The following is an 18,798-nucleotide window of genomic DNA, read 5'->3' on the forward strand; positions in this document are numbered from 1 at the left end:
TGTTTCTATGATGATGAAGAAAGAAAAATAGCTTTAATCAATTATACTCGAGGTTTCTTAAAGTTGAGGATATTTCGTGAAATTTTTATATATTGAGTGATTCTTAAAAAACAAGGCGTTTTTACTTCTCCACTTAATAATTTAAAAATTTTAATTAAAAAAAAATTGTGAAACTTTTTTCTCGTATGTTTTATGCTAATCGGCGAAAACATAATGGAATAAAGCTTTAGATAATTTTTTTGGACAAAGATAATGTGAAGTGGGGAAAATGCAAGATTTATCTTTCTAAAGATATTTCAAATATAAAAATAATTAAAATGACGGTAAATAATACTACCAGCCTAAAACGTTATCTTCAAAAATCGCATCCGAAGGATTTTAAGGAAATCTATTTCTTAGAAAATGAGAGGGTATTTTTAAAAATTTATTGAATTTAAACTAAAGTAAAATAATTAACTTTTAAGTTCTTCCTTTTTTTTAATCATTATTTTTACTATTATTTCATTGATTTTTTTCTATTTTAGATTTCTTTCAGGATTATATTATTATAATACTTATATCTCAGGTGAAACGATTCTACGGAAACTACTCCACGGAATTCCGTAAAAATTATATACGGAATTCCGCAAAAATTTCTGAAAAATTTTTGAAAGAAGTTCTTTTGTAATTTTGCGAATTTTTTATAAGAATTACACACATAATCTCTAGATACAGAATTGCACAAATTTTTTGTTGGAATTGCACAAAATTTTTGTTAGAATTTCACAACTGTACACTGAAAAAAATTTAGCCGAAATCCTCAACTACCTTTAGTTAACTGACTTGAAAGTAGTAAAAGAAACTACTTTTTTGGTTATTTTAACTATGTGCGTGTAGTCAATTTAACTATTTTTTATGGAGTTAAGAATTAGTAGTTAATTGTACTTAACAAAAGTAGTTAAATCAACTTCAAAAATTAGAACAATTACAAAATCTCCTTAACCCAACTAAATTCTTAGTTCTTTTAACTACTTTTTAATAGTCCATACAACTTTTTAAATTCAGTTAAGGACCTATTGAACTATGCAGGGTAGTTAAAAAGTAGTCAAATCTACTAGTTTTTTTATTGAGTGTATTTTTTACTGATTTTTTTGTAATTTTAAAATAACTGCTGGTGGATACACTGAAAAAAATTAGTCGAGAAATTCAACTACCGTTAGTTAGTTGACTGAAAAATAGTAAATTTCTTTTGGAAAACGTTTTATTGACCTCTCAAATAAGTTCGACTAGATATTAATTAATCTATCATAAATTCTATATTATATCCACCAGGAACATCATCGTCGACTAGTTTTCGTTATAGTAGCAGCAGTTATTTTAAAATCACAAAAAAATCAGCAAAAAATAAAGTTGTGGAATTTTATTGAAAATTTTGTGCAATTCTTTATGGAATTCTTCCAAAAAAATTCGCAAAATTACGAAAGGAATACTTTCAAAATTTTGCGGAATTCCGTATGGAATTTCCGCGGACTGATTTCCGTAGAATCGTTTCACCTGGGATATATTTATAAGGTTATAAATAACCAAATTTTAAGTCCTCATGTAACATGTTTTTAATTTTTCTATCAATGCCTTATCTAAGTCTCGCACAGAAAAAGTGAACTTAATTGAAATCCGATTAGAATTGGTTAATTAAATAATATACACTGAGAAAAATGTTTAGTCAGAGCAACTAAAATTTGGTTGGGTTAACAAAAAAATTTTGTTGGTATATTTAAGCAACCAAACTAACTGTTCTCTTAAGCTATGAGCTGAGAACGAATCAAATTATTTTGTTGTCGTAACCAAATTTTCGTTAGAACAACAAACGATCATTTAGTTTTTTAGACCAAACTATTTTGTTGTGTTAACCAAATTATTTTGTTGTCGTAATCAAATAATAAAGCGGTGATCTATAATTTTTTACTTTTTAGATTTTCTTCTTTAAAACGCGTCATATATTTTTATATTCTGAAAAATTTTAAATACAGTAAAATTTGTTTTAAACATTATGTAAAGTTCTTGAAAATTTGTTATCTTTGTTGTAGTTGCTATCTTGAAGGTATTATAATAGTTTAATACTTATAGCGGTAATATTATCAAAATATATAAAGTTTGATAGTAAAAGATTTAATTACTATAATCTACAAATTTCTCAATGAAAATGATATAGGATAATTCACAATAATGAAAGTTTCTTATCTATTGCATTATATTGTTAATTCGACATTGACTTTCAGGCTGATAAAATTTTATTACCCGTGTGGAAAAGTGATGTGGGCCCCCAGCGGGGGCCCTTATGGATCGCCCTCATGCCATGAGGGCCGCATATGGATGATCCATAGGGGCCCCTCATGGAAACGACATGCTCATCGATGAGGGCGCCCGCATGGGCGATCCATGAGGGTGCCCCTACGGGCGCCCTTATGGGCCCTCACGTTTGCCCTCATCTTGCCCTCAAGTTTGCCATAATGTTTTTTAATCAATAATATTAATAATAAAAGTTAATTAATAATAAATAAGCTTAAGTTATGAATAAATAACATATTTATTTAATAATTATTCAATTTTAAATTAAATTCTTACTCAAATTCAATTTATTAATTAACGTTCTAATTAATTAACTGTCGGATATAATTAAAAGTAATAATAAATTAATTAATTAAAAAATTAAAAAATATTTAATTTATGCATACTATTAACGGATATTTTCATTTTTCAATTAATTCATACATAGAATTAATGATTAAACGCAAACCTGAGAAATAAATAAATCTAACGCATGGGGAGAATCGAACCTACGACCTACGGACTATGAGTCTAACGCTTTACCAACTACGCTACGTACGCTACTTCAAAACGAATGCTAACTTCTTGATGCTATTTAAACTTCAAAAATACCTAACAAAGAAAAGTGCTTAACATCATTTAGTTAAAGTTAAGATATTAAATTATATTTTCCAATCAAATGCAATTTATAAAATATAATTAATTATATGCTTTATGATTATTATCATGAATCATCTCAGGCGAATTTTCAAAAAAGTGTAAATATATTTTTATTAAAAACGCGTTTTTCGTTGTTTTAAATCATTGGAAACATTCATTTTTTGTTGATAAAAAAATATTTGATTTTTGGACTTAGAAAATTTTGCTAATCGATCATGAGGGCGATCCATGCGGGCCCCTACGGTGGCCCTCATCTATTTTGCCATAAGTGTGAGTGTTATTTTCAAAAAAGTGTAAATATATTTTTATTAAAAACGCGTTTTTCGTGGTTCTGAATCATTATAAACATTAATTTTTTGGTGATAAAAAAATATTTGATTTTTGGACTTAGAAAATTTTGCTAATCGATCATGAGGGCGATCCATGCGGGGCCCCTACGGTGCCCCTCATGGATTCGCCATAAGTGTGAGTGTTATTTTCAAAAAAAGTGAAAATATATTTTAATTAAAAACGCGTTTTTCATTGTTGTGAATCATTATAAACATTAATTTTTTGGTGATAAAAAAATATTTGATTTTTGGACTTAGAAAATTTTGCTAATCGATCATGAGGGCGATCCATGCGGGGCCCCTACGGTGCCCCTCATGGATTCGCCATATGGATCAGCCCTCATGGGCCCCCGCCGGGGGCCCCGAACTCTTGAGGGCAAGATCGTGGCTTTTTCCACACGGGTATATTTATTATTATTATTATTTATTTTATTATATTTGTTATTGTTATTATTATTTTTATTACTATTGTTAATGTTATTATAATTATTATAATATTTATTATTATAATTACTATCATAATAATTATTATTTCTATTATTATTTTTTATTATTAATCATGAATTTTAAAATGCTTAAAAAAAGTGCAATATAAAAGACATTTTTAAATGATCAGAAACGCACGTTTTCACATGTGTTGTTTATAAAAAATCTGCATATTTGTCGAATCTGTATTTATAAGTCGCGTCATAATTTTATAATTATATTTAATCTTTCATTTTCGTAATAAATACGTTCTCTTTACGTGATAATTAATAAATTCTTCGAATTAAAAAAAAAAATGTAAAATTCAACTTTTTTTCTAAAAAAAATTGTTTCAGATATAATTATGTAAAGATAAGTTACTAATTATTAATACTCATATAATTTTCTATATATGATGTATTCCACGCTTAAGTGTAAGTCTATCTGCAATTGCATCTCCGAATTTTTTGAGTTTTTTTTTTCTTTTAGTACTAATTGAGACTAGCTTCCATGAATTTTTTCAAATTTTTTTTAGCAAGCCGTTTTCGAGTTATGGAATTTCGAAAATTGTGGAGAATTTTCATGACTTTTAATTTTTGAATGCTCATAACTTCCTTAAAAATGCATCAATTTTAAGTCTTTTTTTTCAAAATGTAATCGAAATTTTTTTTAAACGATATTACTATCAAATTTTTGAGTTTTAATGATAAAAAGTCATTTTTCTCATTTGACGTACTGATCGATTTTTTTCAAAATTTTTCAAAAAAACCTACTTTTTTTACGAAATTTTAAAGCCTAACCCGATAATGGACAAACAATTTTTACAATATTTTCGAAACTTTTCAAAAATTTTTGAGTCTTGAATTTAAAAAAAAAAAAATTGTTTGTTTTTTTTATTTTACGTACTTTCATAGAAAAAACCTGAACTCAAAATGAATAGCATACGCTACTCATTTTGATATGCAGCAAAAATGAGTCAGGTTGGTGGCGCCACTGTCTATGTAGTTTAGCATTGACTCATTTTGAACTGTAGCAAAAATGAGACTATATGTTTTTTCTGTGTTTATGTATTTTGATGCGCTGATTACGAAAATCATAGTGACAATACCCAAAAATTTGATTTTTATGGCGAAAACCATAAAAAAGTCCCAAAATTTATGGTTTTTTTCGTTTATTGGGTAAAATGTGCAAAATGCATTTGGCGTGGAATACAATATTGGCAATATTGCGCGGAAAGCTTGCGCAAGCTTACGTGCTATATGGGAATTTACGAAAAATTAAAAATTTAAGAATCCTCAAGTTTTTTTTTATTATAGCAATGTATATTTATTTATATTATTTACCCATTTATATTCATGAAAAATAATTTTTTTTTCAGTATTCAGAGGTTGAGAAATCACATTCTTGTTGGAGATTATTTTGAGTCTAGGTTTTTTCTGCATGTTATTAAATTTCTTTTTAAAAAAAGTTTGTTATTCTCTTTTGTAAGAGTTATAGAGTTGTCTTACTTATACTCTAATTCATGCACTTTTTAAAACCTTGTTTATGTAATAATTATTGTAGACAATATTTATATGTATTTTCTTTGTTTCTTTGCAGACACTAAAAAAAATAATACAATAAAATAATATACTAAAAAAAAATTCTTTGAAATAAAGAAATCGTTTTTTTAAAATCACATTTTCAATTAAAGATGAAATTTGTTTGAATTAAAAAAAGTTTTCTTTGCTTTTAAAAAAAAGAATATTTTTTCTATCAAAATGATGTTTCACTGCAAAAACTGGTAACTCACAAATATTTCATAATGAGATAAACTTCAGTGTTTCAAATCATTGAGATAGGAAATGTGTTTTAAAAAAAGATATTTGATTTCACTTCGTGTTTCATTTTAAAACATTAAAGGTGACTGTAAATTGAAAACACTTAAAACGTTTTATTGTACATGTAAGAGTTTTAAAATAAGACACATATTCGTTTCAAATATACACGCATAGAAAAAGTTTGCTGTGGCAGCTAACTATTTGGTGTCACATCAAATTACGTTAGCTAATAATGACAGCAAACAAATTTGCTGTGGGGTCAAAAAAGTTTGACAGTGACAGTAACTATTTAAAAATTAAGACTGATATTGTTTATATCACAGCAAACTTTTTCGTTGCCAGAGCAAAAAATTTAGCTGTGCTTACTAATTTCGATAGATTCGATAGCAAACATCAGTTAGCATCTGTAAGCAATTCCTATTTGCTTCCTCGTGGAGGAAGCTTTGTACACTGAAAAAAACTAGTAGGTTTTACTACTTTTTAACTACTCTGAGTAGTACAATAGGTCATCAACTGAATTTAAACGGTTCTATTAACTATATAAAATTAGTTAAACCAATTAAAAATGTAATTGGTAGAATGACATTTTCTGATTGTATTAACTCAATTTAAAAATGTTAAAACAACTCAAGATGTAAGTAGTAGATTTTACTATACTTGAAGTGGTTCAATCGGCTTAAAGAACATTTTTTGGTACATTTAATAAATATTTTGCAATTGAAACTACTACTTTAAGTAGTAAACTTTACTACTGAAAGTGGTTTAATAGGCTTTAAGAACATTTTTTTGTAGAATTAATAAATCTTTTGCAATTAAAACTACTACTTTAAGTAGTAGATTTCACTACTTAAAATAGGAAAATAAAATTATTTTTTATTTATAATTGTTTATTATCAGTAGAATTGACTTTTTCATCCTCTCTCCTATATTGACGCTTATTTTATGCCCTAATGATTATGTACCTAACAGAGAAAATTTCTAACCGACGGGAATTGAACCCTCGACCCTAACGCTCGCAATCCGATACCTTAACCGACTAACCACGCACGCTCGCTACGACAATCGGCAAACTACGCGAAGACTACTTTCTTCTTGTCCAATTGGTAATTTAACTATTTAAAGTAGTCATTTTTACTACTTTTATTAGTTGCTATAACTATCCTTTTTTAATTTTGACTTGTGAATTTTTCATCTTTTAATTATATTATAAGTTGTTTAATTGCATAGTGCAGTAAAATCTGCTACTTAAAGTGATAGTTTTAATTGCAAAGGATTTTTTAATTTTTTTTTTTTAACAGTTTATTGATAAAAAATAAATATTTACATTTATAACATTGAATGCAACAAACTTAATAATAAAACATTCTTAGCACACTTGGAAATACATTAACAATTTTTTATTGAACGTCCCGCGGCACAGTGGTCCGAAATGGAAAATTACTGTTCACGAGGGGCTACAGCCTTCAATTTTTGATGGATTTGGACATTTTTTTTTTGAAATCTTCAGGGATAAATTCTCTAGGTCTCAGCTTCGCCTGATTTTTGAATTTCATTTTGCAAATTTTTTTATTTAAACAATTGTAATGAAAAATCACCCTACGTTGACATAATTTCTTGTATATTTTTGAAAAAACAGTTTAAATAAACTATTTAACTATCTTTTCAGTTGCATATGTGGACAAGGATAAAAAATGCACCATAAAAGAATTTTTTTTAATTGTTATTAACAATTTTTATAAACAAATTGCGGACTTTTTTAAAAATTCACCGGATTCGCTCGAAAATCTTCACTTGGGGGTTTTTGGGGTCGCTGATCACGAATCCGAAGTTAGTTTTTCAAAATTCAAAATGGCGGATCCAATATGGCGGACAACTTTTTTAAAAAGTGATCGGATTCGCTCGAAACTTGTTTCTCGGGGGTTTTCTAGGTCGCTGATAACGAATTTGACATCACTTCTTTAAAATTTACAATTGTTATCATCAATTGTTATAAACAAATACATATAAATAATCAGAAAGTAGAAAAAATTGCTTTTTTGATACAAAAATCAAAATAGTAGTTTATACATAGGTCATAATAGAACGTTTTAATGTTAGTAACCATTATTATTATTATTATTATTGTTGTTATTATTATTATTATTATTATTGTTATTATTTATAAATAGAATCTATCCCTCGGTGAATATTTAATAATAAATGATACGTTATCGATCTTTCCGAGTCAAGTAAGTTTTCAAAAAACTTACTTGCACACGTATATTGACTTACTTTGTCTAAGGTGCTAATAATTGTCACTCTCTTTTGTCTTCATCGTATTTCGTCTCAGTCTTGTCGAGATCTTCATCAGTAACTAATATAGCTTTGTATAAATCCATCGTGTATATAATTTGACATGTCATAATTTGACATGAAAAAATTTTGTTGCGGTAATTGTCTTTTATTTCTTCTGTTGTATATAACTTTGTAAAAATTTATTTTAATTTATTTTGTAAAAAATTAATTTCTTATTAATAAAATTGTAGTTCTGAAGAGGACAGCGGAGCTGTCGAAACGTCAACAAAATTTGTTGTTTTTTTGAAAACTTACTTGACTCGGAAAGATCGATAACGTATCATTTATTATTAAATATTCACCGAGGGATAGATTCTATTTATAAATAATAATAATAATAATAATAATAATAATAATAATAATAACAATAATAATAATAATAATAATAATAATAATGGTTACTAACATTAAAATGTTCTATTATGACCTATGTATAAACTACTATTTTGATTGTTGTATCAAAAAAGCAATTTTTTCTACTTTCTGATTATTTATATGTATTTGTTTATAACAATTGATGATAACAATTGTAAATTTTAAAGAAGTGATGTCAAATTCGTTATCAGCGACCTAGAAAACCCCCGAGAAACAAGTTTCGAGCGAATCCGATCACTTTTTAAAAAAGTTGTCCGCCATATTGGATCCGCCATTTTGAATTTTGAAAAACTAACTTCGGATTCGTGATCAGCGACCCCAAAAACCCCCAAGTGAAGATTTTCGAGCGAATCCGGTGAATTTTTAAAAAAGTCCGCAATTTGTTTATAAAAATTGTTAATAACAATTAAAAAAAATTCTTTTATGGTGCATTTTTTATCCTTGTCCACATATGCAACTGAAAAGATAGTTAAATAGTTTATTTAAACTGTTTTTTCAAAAATATACAAGAAATTATGTCAACGTAGGGTGATTTTTCATTACAATTGTTTAAATAAAAAAATTTGCAAAATGAAATTCAAAAATCAGGCGAAGCTGAGACCTAGAGAATTTATCCCTGAAGATTTCAAAAAAAAAATGTCCAAATCCATCAAAAATTGAAGGCTGTAGCCCCTCGTGAACAGTAATTTTCCATTTCGGACCACTGTGCGCGGGCGTCTCGTCAACTCACTCCTTCGCACATGATTAATTATTTTTGGTGGACTTTTTAGCGTTTATTTATTTATTTAATCCAAATATTTAGAAAAATAAAAATTTTTTTTTTTATATAACCTATTTTTGTTTTTTATTTTTTTTATTATGTAGACATACCTTTCTTGAAAAAAAAAATCCACCTGAGTAGTGCAGACAAACCCTGCACTTACACCAGCGTAAAACGAAAACCGAACCTGTAAGTCATACTCTTCTCTCAAATTGACTCATTCTTCTTTTCATTCCATCTTTCGCATCTTTTAGATGTATGGCGATAACATTCTTTTTTTTTTTTTTTTTTTTATTACATTTTAAATTGATACATATTTCAAAAATTTTTAATTTAAGTAAGGGAAAGGGAAAAGGAACATTCTCACAATTTCCATTATTTTTTTTTCTTCTCTCCTTCTTTTTTTTCTTTTTTTTTATTCACTCTGTTAGCAGCCAAAAGGGAGCCAGATACCCACTCGAAATGAGCTTCTTCAGGTCTTCTTCTTCCTTTGCAAAGGGATACGACACTAGCGGATTTATGTTCTCCTTTTGGGCTCTCGTGATATGGTTGCGTATTCGGCCCAAAACGAATACATCAAATCTTGAGATTTTTGCCATGTCGTATATCTTTGAATTGGAAATGTACCTCTCGAAACATGTTTTCGGATCTCTGTACTTCCCCAGACATGCACGCAAGCAGTACCTTTCAAATGCTCTCATTTTCTCCATTGTCGAGGGGGATATCCCAAACCACACTTGGCACCCATACGAGAGAATCGGTCTTATTAATAAAATGTAACATAATATTTTTACCTTTGGATTTAATTTTGTTGTAAAGAATAATTTTTTATAGTTAAAAAATGCATTTCTGGCTTTAGTGAGGGTTAAATTTATATATGATTTAAAAATTTTAATCGGTCATCTATATGTATGCCGAGGTATTTTACTATTCTTTTGTGTGTAATACATTGATTTTCTACATATTTTATTTGAAAGTTTCTCCATACTACTTTGTATTTTTTATTTATTTCATCCACCAGCGGCCTGAAAAGGACAGTTTCACATTTCGCATAATTACACTTTAATCTCCATGCCGCGAAAAAATTGCAAGTGTTTTCGAATACAGTCTGCAATTCAGTTTGCGCTTCAAATAAACATTTGTTTATTATATAGATTATGAGGTCATCGGCAAAACCTATTCCCAATCTACTGTCCGACTTGTTTAACCCATATGCGGCTAAAAGGTCGCTCATATAGATGTTAAACAAAATCGGTGAATTTACTGTACCCTGTTGTAAACCGTTTCGGATCGTGTATTTTTTACTTACAAACTCTTCCTCAATAGAGACAAACATTTTTCTATTTGTAATCATGTTCCATATTATTTTAAGCAAATGCGTAGGGAATCCTTTTTTAATTAATTTGAATAATAAGCCCTCCAGCCAAGTGGAGTCGAAGGCTTTCTCAAGATCAATCAAGCACGCAGCAACAAATTTTAGGATTTTTTAATTCTACGACATAAATGTTCTTAAAGCCTATTGAACCACTTTAAGAAGTAAAAGCTACTACTGAAAGTTGTAGTTTTAATTGAAAACGATTTGTAAATTTTACATCAAAAACGTTTTTCAAGCTTATTAAATTAATTAAAATAGTAAAAAATTACTACTTAAAGTAGTAGTTTTAATCACAAAGAATTTATTAATTCTACAACAAAAATGTTCTTAAAGCCTATTGTACCACTTTGAGTAGTAAAATCTACTACTTAAAGTAGTAGTTTTAACTGGAAACGATTTGCAAGTTCTACACCAAAAGTCTTCTTTAAGTTTATCGAATTAATTAAAATAGTAAAAATGTACTACTTAAAGTAGTAGTTTTAATTACAGACGACTTGTTAATTCTACAACAAGAATTTTATTGAAGCCTATAAAATCATAGAAATTAATAAAAAATGTACTACTCAAAAAGCAGTTTTATTAATTAAAGAAAATAATTCCTTTTACTACATTTCATATAACTGGTGAATAGTAGTTGGATTTACTACTCATCAAATTTTGAGTTGACTACAATTCCACTTGTTTTTACTACCTTAAGAAAGTTAATTTTACTACCGACCGGTAGTTGTACTTTAACTACATATTTACGTAAAAACAACTATTACTTATTAACTTCTTAAAAATAGTTACATTAACTACATGAACATGATTAGATTAACTAAAAAAGTAGTTATTTTAACTACTTTCTAGTCAACTACCCAATGGTAGTTGAATTTCTCGGCAACATTTTTTTCAGTGTAGTCCTTTCGTTTTAAAAAAAAACATGTTATATGAGATCCTGACCAATTGTCCGGATGTATATGGGGCATTTCATTTGAAAACGATCAGTCATGACTTAGATTTTTTTAATATTTCGTTTTTTTGTATTGTTTGGGGACTTAAATAAGTGTGAAAAATTTTAATTAAAAATCTTAAGTTTTTTTCAAGTTATTTACATTAACAAATTTAAGATACTTTTTTTCCTTTTCGCTATAACTTTTTCATTTTTCTTTGTACAGAAAAGTGTTTTAAATGTTTTTTCTTCAAAAATTATTGAATTTTAAGAAAATGATTTTTATTTTTAATATTTTATAATTTTTATATTATTTATTTAAAAAAAATTTTTTTTTATTAATGTTTAAACCTGTTATCGGGCTAATTTCGATCTAAAAAAAATCATGAATATTCTTCAATATTATACAAATTACGTATTAAAATTTGGTGAATGCATTATGTTTTGTTCTCGAGAAAAAAATTTTTTGAAATTTACCGTGCATGGCTCTAGCGGTCGCATCGGTCAGCGCTTGGGTTAGATCCCATGCTACGCGCCGATAGAGCCATGCACAGTAAATTTATTTTCACTATAACTTTTTCATTTTTCTTTGTACAGAAAAGTGTTTTAAATGTTTTTTCTTCAAAAATTGTTGAATTTTAAGAAAATGATTTTTATTTTTAATATTTTATAATTTTTATATTATTTATTTTAAAAAAAATTTTTTTTATTAATGTTTAAACCTGTTATCGGGCTAATTTCGATTTAAAAAAAATCATGAATACCCGTGTGGAAAAAGCCACGATCTTGCCCTCAAGAGTTCGGGGCCCCCGGCGGGGGCCCATGAGGGCTGATCCATATGGCGAATCCATGAGGGGCACCGTAGGGGCCCCGCATGGATCGCCCTCATGATCGATTAGCAAAATTTTCTAAGTCCAAAAATCAAATATTTTTTTATCACCAAAAAATTAATGTTTATAATGATTCACAACAATGAAAAACGCGTTTTTAATTAAAATATATTTTCACTTTTTTTGAAAATAACACTCACACTTATGGCGAATCCATGAGGGGCACCGTAGGGGCACGCATGGATCGCCCTCATGATCGATTAGCAAAATTTTCTAAGTCCAAAAATCAAATATTTTTTTATCAACAAAAAATGAATGTTTCCAATGATTTAAAACAACGAAAAACGCGTTTTTAATAAAAATATATTTACACTTTTTTGAAAATTCGCCTGAGATGATTCATGATAATAATCATAAAGCATATAATTAATTATATTTTATAAATTGCATTTGATTGGAAAATATAATTTAATATCTTAACTTTAACTAAATGATGTTAAGCACTTTTCTTTGTTAGGTATTTTTGAAGTTTAAATAGCATCAAGAAGTTAGCATTCGTTTTGAAGTAGCGTGCGTAGCGTAGTTGGTAAAGCGTTAGACTCATAGTCCGTAGGTCGTATGTTCGATTCCCCCCATGCGTTAGATTTATTTATTTCTCAGGTTTGCGTTTAATCATTAATTCTATGTATGAATTAATTGAAAAATGAAAATATCCGTTAATAGTATGCATAAATTAAATATTTTTTAATTTTTTAATTAATTAATTTATTATTACTTTTAATTATATCCGACAGTTAATTAATTAGAACGTTAATTAATAAATTGAATTTGAGTAAGAATTTAATTTAAAATTGAATAATTATTAAATAAATATGTTATTTATTCATAACTTAAGCTTATTTATTATTAATTAACTTTTATTATTAATATTATTGATTAAAAAACATTATGGCAAACTTGAGGGCAAGATGAGGGCAAACGTGAGGGCCCATAAGGGCGCCCGTAGGGGCACCCTCATGGATCGCCCATGCGGGCGCCCTCATCGATGAGCATGTCGTTTCCATGAGGGGCCCCTATGGATCATCCATATGCGGCCCTCATGGCATGAGGGCGATCCATAAGGGCCCCCGCTGGGGGCCCACATCACTTTTCCACACGGGTATTCTTCAATATTATACAAATTACATATTAAAATTTGGTGAATGCATTATGTTTAGTTCTCGAGAAAATTTTTTTTGAAATTTACCGTGCATGGCTCTATCGGCGCGCAGCATGGGATCTAACCCAAGCGTTGACCGATGCGACCGCTAGAGCCATGCACGGTAAATTTCAAAAAAATTTTTCTCGAGAACAAAACATAATGCATTCACCAAATTTTAATATGTAATTTGTATAATATTGAAGAATATTCATGATTTTTTTTAGATCGAAATTAGCCCGATAACAGGTTTAAACATTAATAAAAAAAATTTTTTTTAAAATAAATAATATAAAAATTATAAAATATTAAAAATAAAAATCATTTTCTTAAAATTCAATAATTTTTGAAGAAAAAACATTTAAAACACTTTTCTGTACAAAGAAAAATGAAAAAGTTATAGCGAAAAGGAAAAAAAGTATCTTAAATTTGTTAATGTAAATAACTTGAAAAAAACTTAAGATTTTTAATTAAAATTTTTCACACTTATTTAAGTCCCCAAACAATACAAAAAAACGAAATATTAAAAAAATCTAAGTCATGACTGATCGTTTTCAAATGAAATGCCCCATATATGTGTGTGTATGAGTGTGTGGATCCCTTTTTTCAGTTTATACGATAACTTTAACAGGTTTTAATGGATTTAGATAAAATTTGGTATGCTTATTTATCATATTAATATCTCAAAATTGACAAAATTTTAAAAAATACAAAAAAAAAATTTTTATCGTCTTTTTTCTAAAAATTGTTTTTTAATCGAAAAAATTTTTAAACAGCAAAATTTAAGGTAATATATAGGTAATAAAATCGTCTTCCTTACATCAAGACAAATCGATTGGTATATATATATAAAGTATAGTTTTGATTTAAATTTAAAGAATTAATGAAAGTTAAAAAATCAAAAATTCACATTTTGGCTATAAAATTTTGTGATTATTTTAATTTAAGTTTATATATGAAATAATTGTATTCCTTCCATTAAAACGAATCGATTGGTATACATAAAGTATACATTAGAGTTAACTTTAATAAATTAATGAAAGTTAAAAAATTAAAAATTTACATTTTAGCTGAAAAATTTTGTATTTATTTAAATTCAAGTTTAAATATAAAATACACAGAAAATTAAAGGGCATTAAAATAAGCTGCAACGCTTATTATTTTAATCCAATTTTGCTTATTTTAATCCATTTTGGTATTAAAATAAGCAAAATTTGATTAAAATAATAAGCGTTGCAGCTTATTTTAATGCCTTTTAATTTTCTGTGTAATTGTGTTCCTTGCATTGAAACGAATCGATTGGTATATATAAAGTATACATTTGAGTATAAAATTAAAAAAAGTAATGAAAGTTAAAAAAACCAATAATTCACATTTTGGCCATAAAATTTTGCGTTTTAATTCAATTTAAATCATTTAAATTACCCAAATGAGTTAAAGAAATTTATTGCTTTCTCCGCGAAGAAGCAAATTTTTTGCTTCACACAATGAGGAAGCAAAATTTTCATGAAATGAACACACCCTAAAAAAAGTAATCTTGATTCTAGAGAATTCCTCTTAATTTGATGCATATTTTCCTCTTATATATTGTTTCAAAAGTAATAGTCTTCACTTGAGAGGATTTTCCTCTCGCATATAATTTGATAATTATGGTTATAAACTGATAAAGAAAAGCTATTACCATGCACTAAATTAAATATCTTTAATTAAATATTAAATATAATTAATGATTTATAGTTACACAGAAAATTAAAAGGCATTAAAATAAGTTGCAACGCTTATTATTTTAATCCAATTTTGCTTATTTTAATACCAAAATGGATTAAAATAAGCAAAATTGGATTAAAATAATAAGCGTTGCAGCTTATTTTAATGCCTTTTAATTTTCTGTGTAATTACTTACATTAATTTATAGATTTGTTTATTTATTTAACTTTAATTCAATGTTTTTGACATCAGAACGTCAAAAAAATTGTTTTGTTTTATTATTAGTCACCAAAGAATAAAAATATTCTACATTCAAGTGGAATACTTTTGTTTTAAGAGGAAAAATTGAGAGGATATTAGAAGAGAATTTTTCTTCTAAATATGAGATTACTTTTTTCATGGTGCATAAAGGACCCCCTACTTGTTTTCCGTGTAAGTGGACACGAAACATCTTACATGTTTCAGATATTGGAACAAAACGTTTTAAAATGAAACACGTGTGTTTGCAGTGTTGTTCAGGGTAAAAGCATTTCAGGGTTATACATATATATTATACACTGCTATCAACCCTTTATTTACATTAGTAATAATTGTTCTCTATAAAAATAATTGAATAATTATCATAGTGATGATTTATTATTTAGTGTGAATTTCGAATGAATTAAATTAGGGCATGGAGGAATTGGAGTATACATATATACATATATATATATATATATATATATATATGGTGAATAGGAAAACGCAGGTAGCTCTCAAGTAAATTGAATGTTGAATCAGTAGGTGTGGTTATAGGAAGAAGTATGGGCATTATAAGAACGTGTCAACCGCAGAGTCAGTAGACGTTCTTCTAATTATTGTTATCGATAGACCGGGGGATGCTGTAGATTCCTTCGAAGACGTCTTCAAGATTTCATCTTGACCCTTGACTCTTGCCTCCATCGATTAAACGAATCGAGCAGAAGTAATGATGGTTCAACTTTATTTATAAATTATAAAGAATTTTTCCATATCACAGAAAATTATAATTACCACATTTTTATATTGTAGTTTTTTTTTAATTTCTTAATTTTTCTAAAACAATTTAACACTTTAAAGCCCTAATTTTTTAAATTAATGTAAATTTTCCCATTTTTCTCATTTAATAGTTTTTTTTTTTAAATATTAATTATGAATAGTTCTATTCTTAAATTTTGTTTTTGGATCCGCCATTTTAAATTTTGAAAAATTGACATCAGATTCGTAATCATTGACCTCAAAAAATCAAATATACCAAATTTTACGTTAATCTAACAATTTTTTAAAAATTCATCTGCCATATTGGATTTATCATTTTGAAATTTTTATTTCAGACTCGCAATGACCTTGAACCGTTTTAACCTAAAAATATTAAATATTTTGCAACTAATAAAGACCTAAGGCCTCTAAGGTCCCTTTTTTCATGAAACATATGATTGTAATTATTTTTTAAAAAAAAATTTTGTTTCGAATGACTCCTTAAGAATTTTGTTCACTTTAAGTGTTACAATGTCACTCACATAAACTGGTGCAGATACCCAGTTTCTTCATCAGGACAGTGTAATGAGGTTAAAGTCAAGGATATATCCCACGCAACTGCATAAAAATTCTTGAAAACTTTTTTAATTGCAAAATATCTCAGTTTTATATATACGTAATTACGTATATATACTTGAAGACAGTACTGTGGGTAGAGTTTAAAGGTTTAAAAGAGGGAGGATAGAAGAAAGAGTCGAATAATTATTTTGCACTGTTGGAATCTCATTGGCATAGAGTGATATATATATATATATATATATATGTATATAAATATATAAGCGATCCTAAAGTCTTTAGAGACTACGTAAAACGTGTAAAGATCAAGGGGTACTCTTTGGGGATAAAAACCTTCATAATGCTGGAATGCAAGGGGAAGGTGGAGGTGGGGTGCTTAATAATGCAATATGGCGTCGAGGCGTCGCGGCGCTATGCCGGCTATGCCGCACACTACCACCATATACGCCTACGCCAACACCATTGGACCCTTATTCGCGAACTATATTGTGCAATCGAATGCTGATTGGAAAATATTGATGGGTTCCCCCTTATCCCTTTTTCCACCCCCTCCGAGTCCTGGAATTTATATATAGAACGTATGTTAGAAAGAGAGTTCGCACTGCACATATATATTATATATATATATCCTATCATAGGTTTTTCGTATCTATTTTTGACCTCTCCTCTCTGATATATATGCATTTTGATTCACTGAAAAAAGGGTTTGGTATTGACAACCAAACGTTTGGTTGGTATTTAAGCAACCAAAATTTTATTGTTGAATCAACAAAATTTTAATTGTCTCAATCAAAATTTGTTTGATACAATCAACATTAGAAAAAAACGATTTTTGTTGTCCTAACTAAAGTTTTATTGGGACAACCAAAATTTTGGTTGCTTAAATACCAACAAAACGTTTGGTTGTTAATACCAAACCTTTTTTTCAGTGTTGATTTGTTTTTATATTATATGTATAACCGCATTTGTTTAAAGAATTTTTATCTCTAACATAACCTCAAACTGAAAAAAAACTGTTACAACATGTGTTCTAAAATCAAAATTGTCTATTTTTGTGCTTTCTTCAAAACTAAATAATGGACCACAAGAAGCATGTATTATTACCTTAATGTGAAGGTAATATTACATATAAGATTTGTAATTAATTTTACATCATATTTTGTTAAAAGTCTAATCGTAAAATTGCATTATTGGTCTGTTGGTTAAGACTCTCGACTGACGTGCATTGGGTTAGGAGTTCGATTCCCACTTCGTGAACTTTTTTTCATCAAAAAAAAAAAGTCTCTCAGTGCAGCATGTAACATTATACTTGAATATTATCTTAATTCAGGAAAGTTTCGCGCTAAACATTTTTTCAATCTTTACATATAACTTTCAATAAACATTGCAATTAAATATTCCAAATATTGCAAGTAATAAATATTTACTAAATTTTCAGGAAACTTTCGGTGCTGTGGGGGTAACCATTTTTTTATATCTCTTTAATTTTAAGACTCAAAAATCCTTAGGCAATATTGATACTGCCCCACCATATGCTAAAAATTATATTGTTTTTAATTAATTTATTTTTATTAAAGTATTTTAATTTGTTTTTTTTTCATTTTGAGGTTATGTGCTACGAATTATTGTTTTTAATTAATTTAGTTTTATTAAAGTATTTTATTAATTCTGAGGTTATGTCAATGGGTTAAACATCGCCTCAAGTATATAATAAACCACCCACGGAAAAAAGTTTATTAAATGCGATGAATGCCTTAGAAAATCAGTATTTTAAGAATATGTGGGTTGATGATTGACATTCACAGGCGGGATATGACATTTTGCGAAAAATCAATTTTTGCAAAAAAAAAAAACTGTTTTTTCTTTAAAAGTCCATATCTTAAAAATACCTATCGCGATTTAGTTCAAATTTTTAGGAAAGAAAGTTGAAAGTCCATACTTTAAAATGGTCATAAAACAAAATTGGAGTTTTTAGTTTGTTGACTATATTTTTACAAAAAAGTGCGATAAATCAATATTTTTTTTAGTAATTTGCTACAGTTTTTTTCGTTTTTGTACGCATACGACGCTATAGAGAAAAAGTCTGAAACCAAATTCGAGATCCTTGGAAAATTTTCGATCGATTTGGTATTTTA

This window comes from Leptopilina boulardi, unplaced genomic scaffold (genome assembly GCF_019393585.1).
Source record: "Leptopilina boulardi isolate dan_hultmark-lab unplaced genomic scaffold, ZJU_Lbou_2.1 LbouV2_213, whole genome shotgun sequence".
NCBI classification, from domain to species: Eukaryota; Metazoa; Arthropoda; class Insecta; order Hymenoptera; family Figitidae; genus Leptopilina; species Leptopilina boulardi.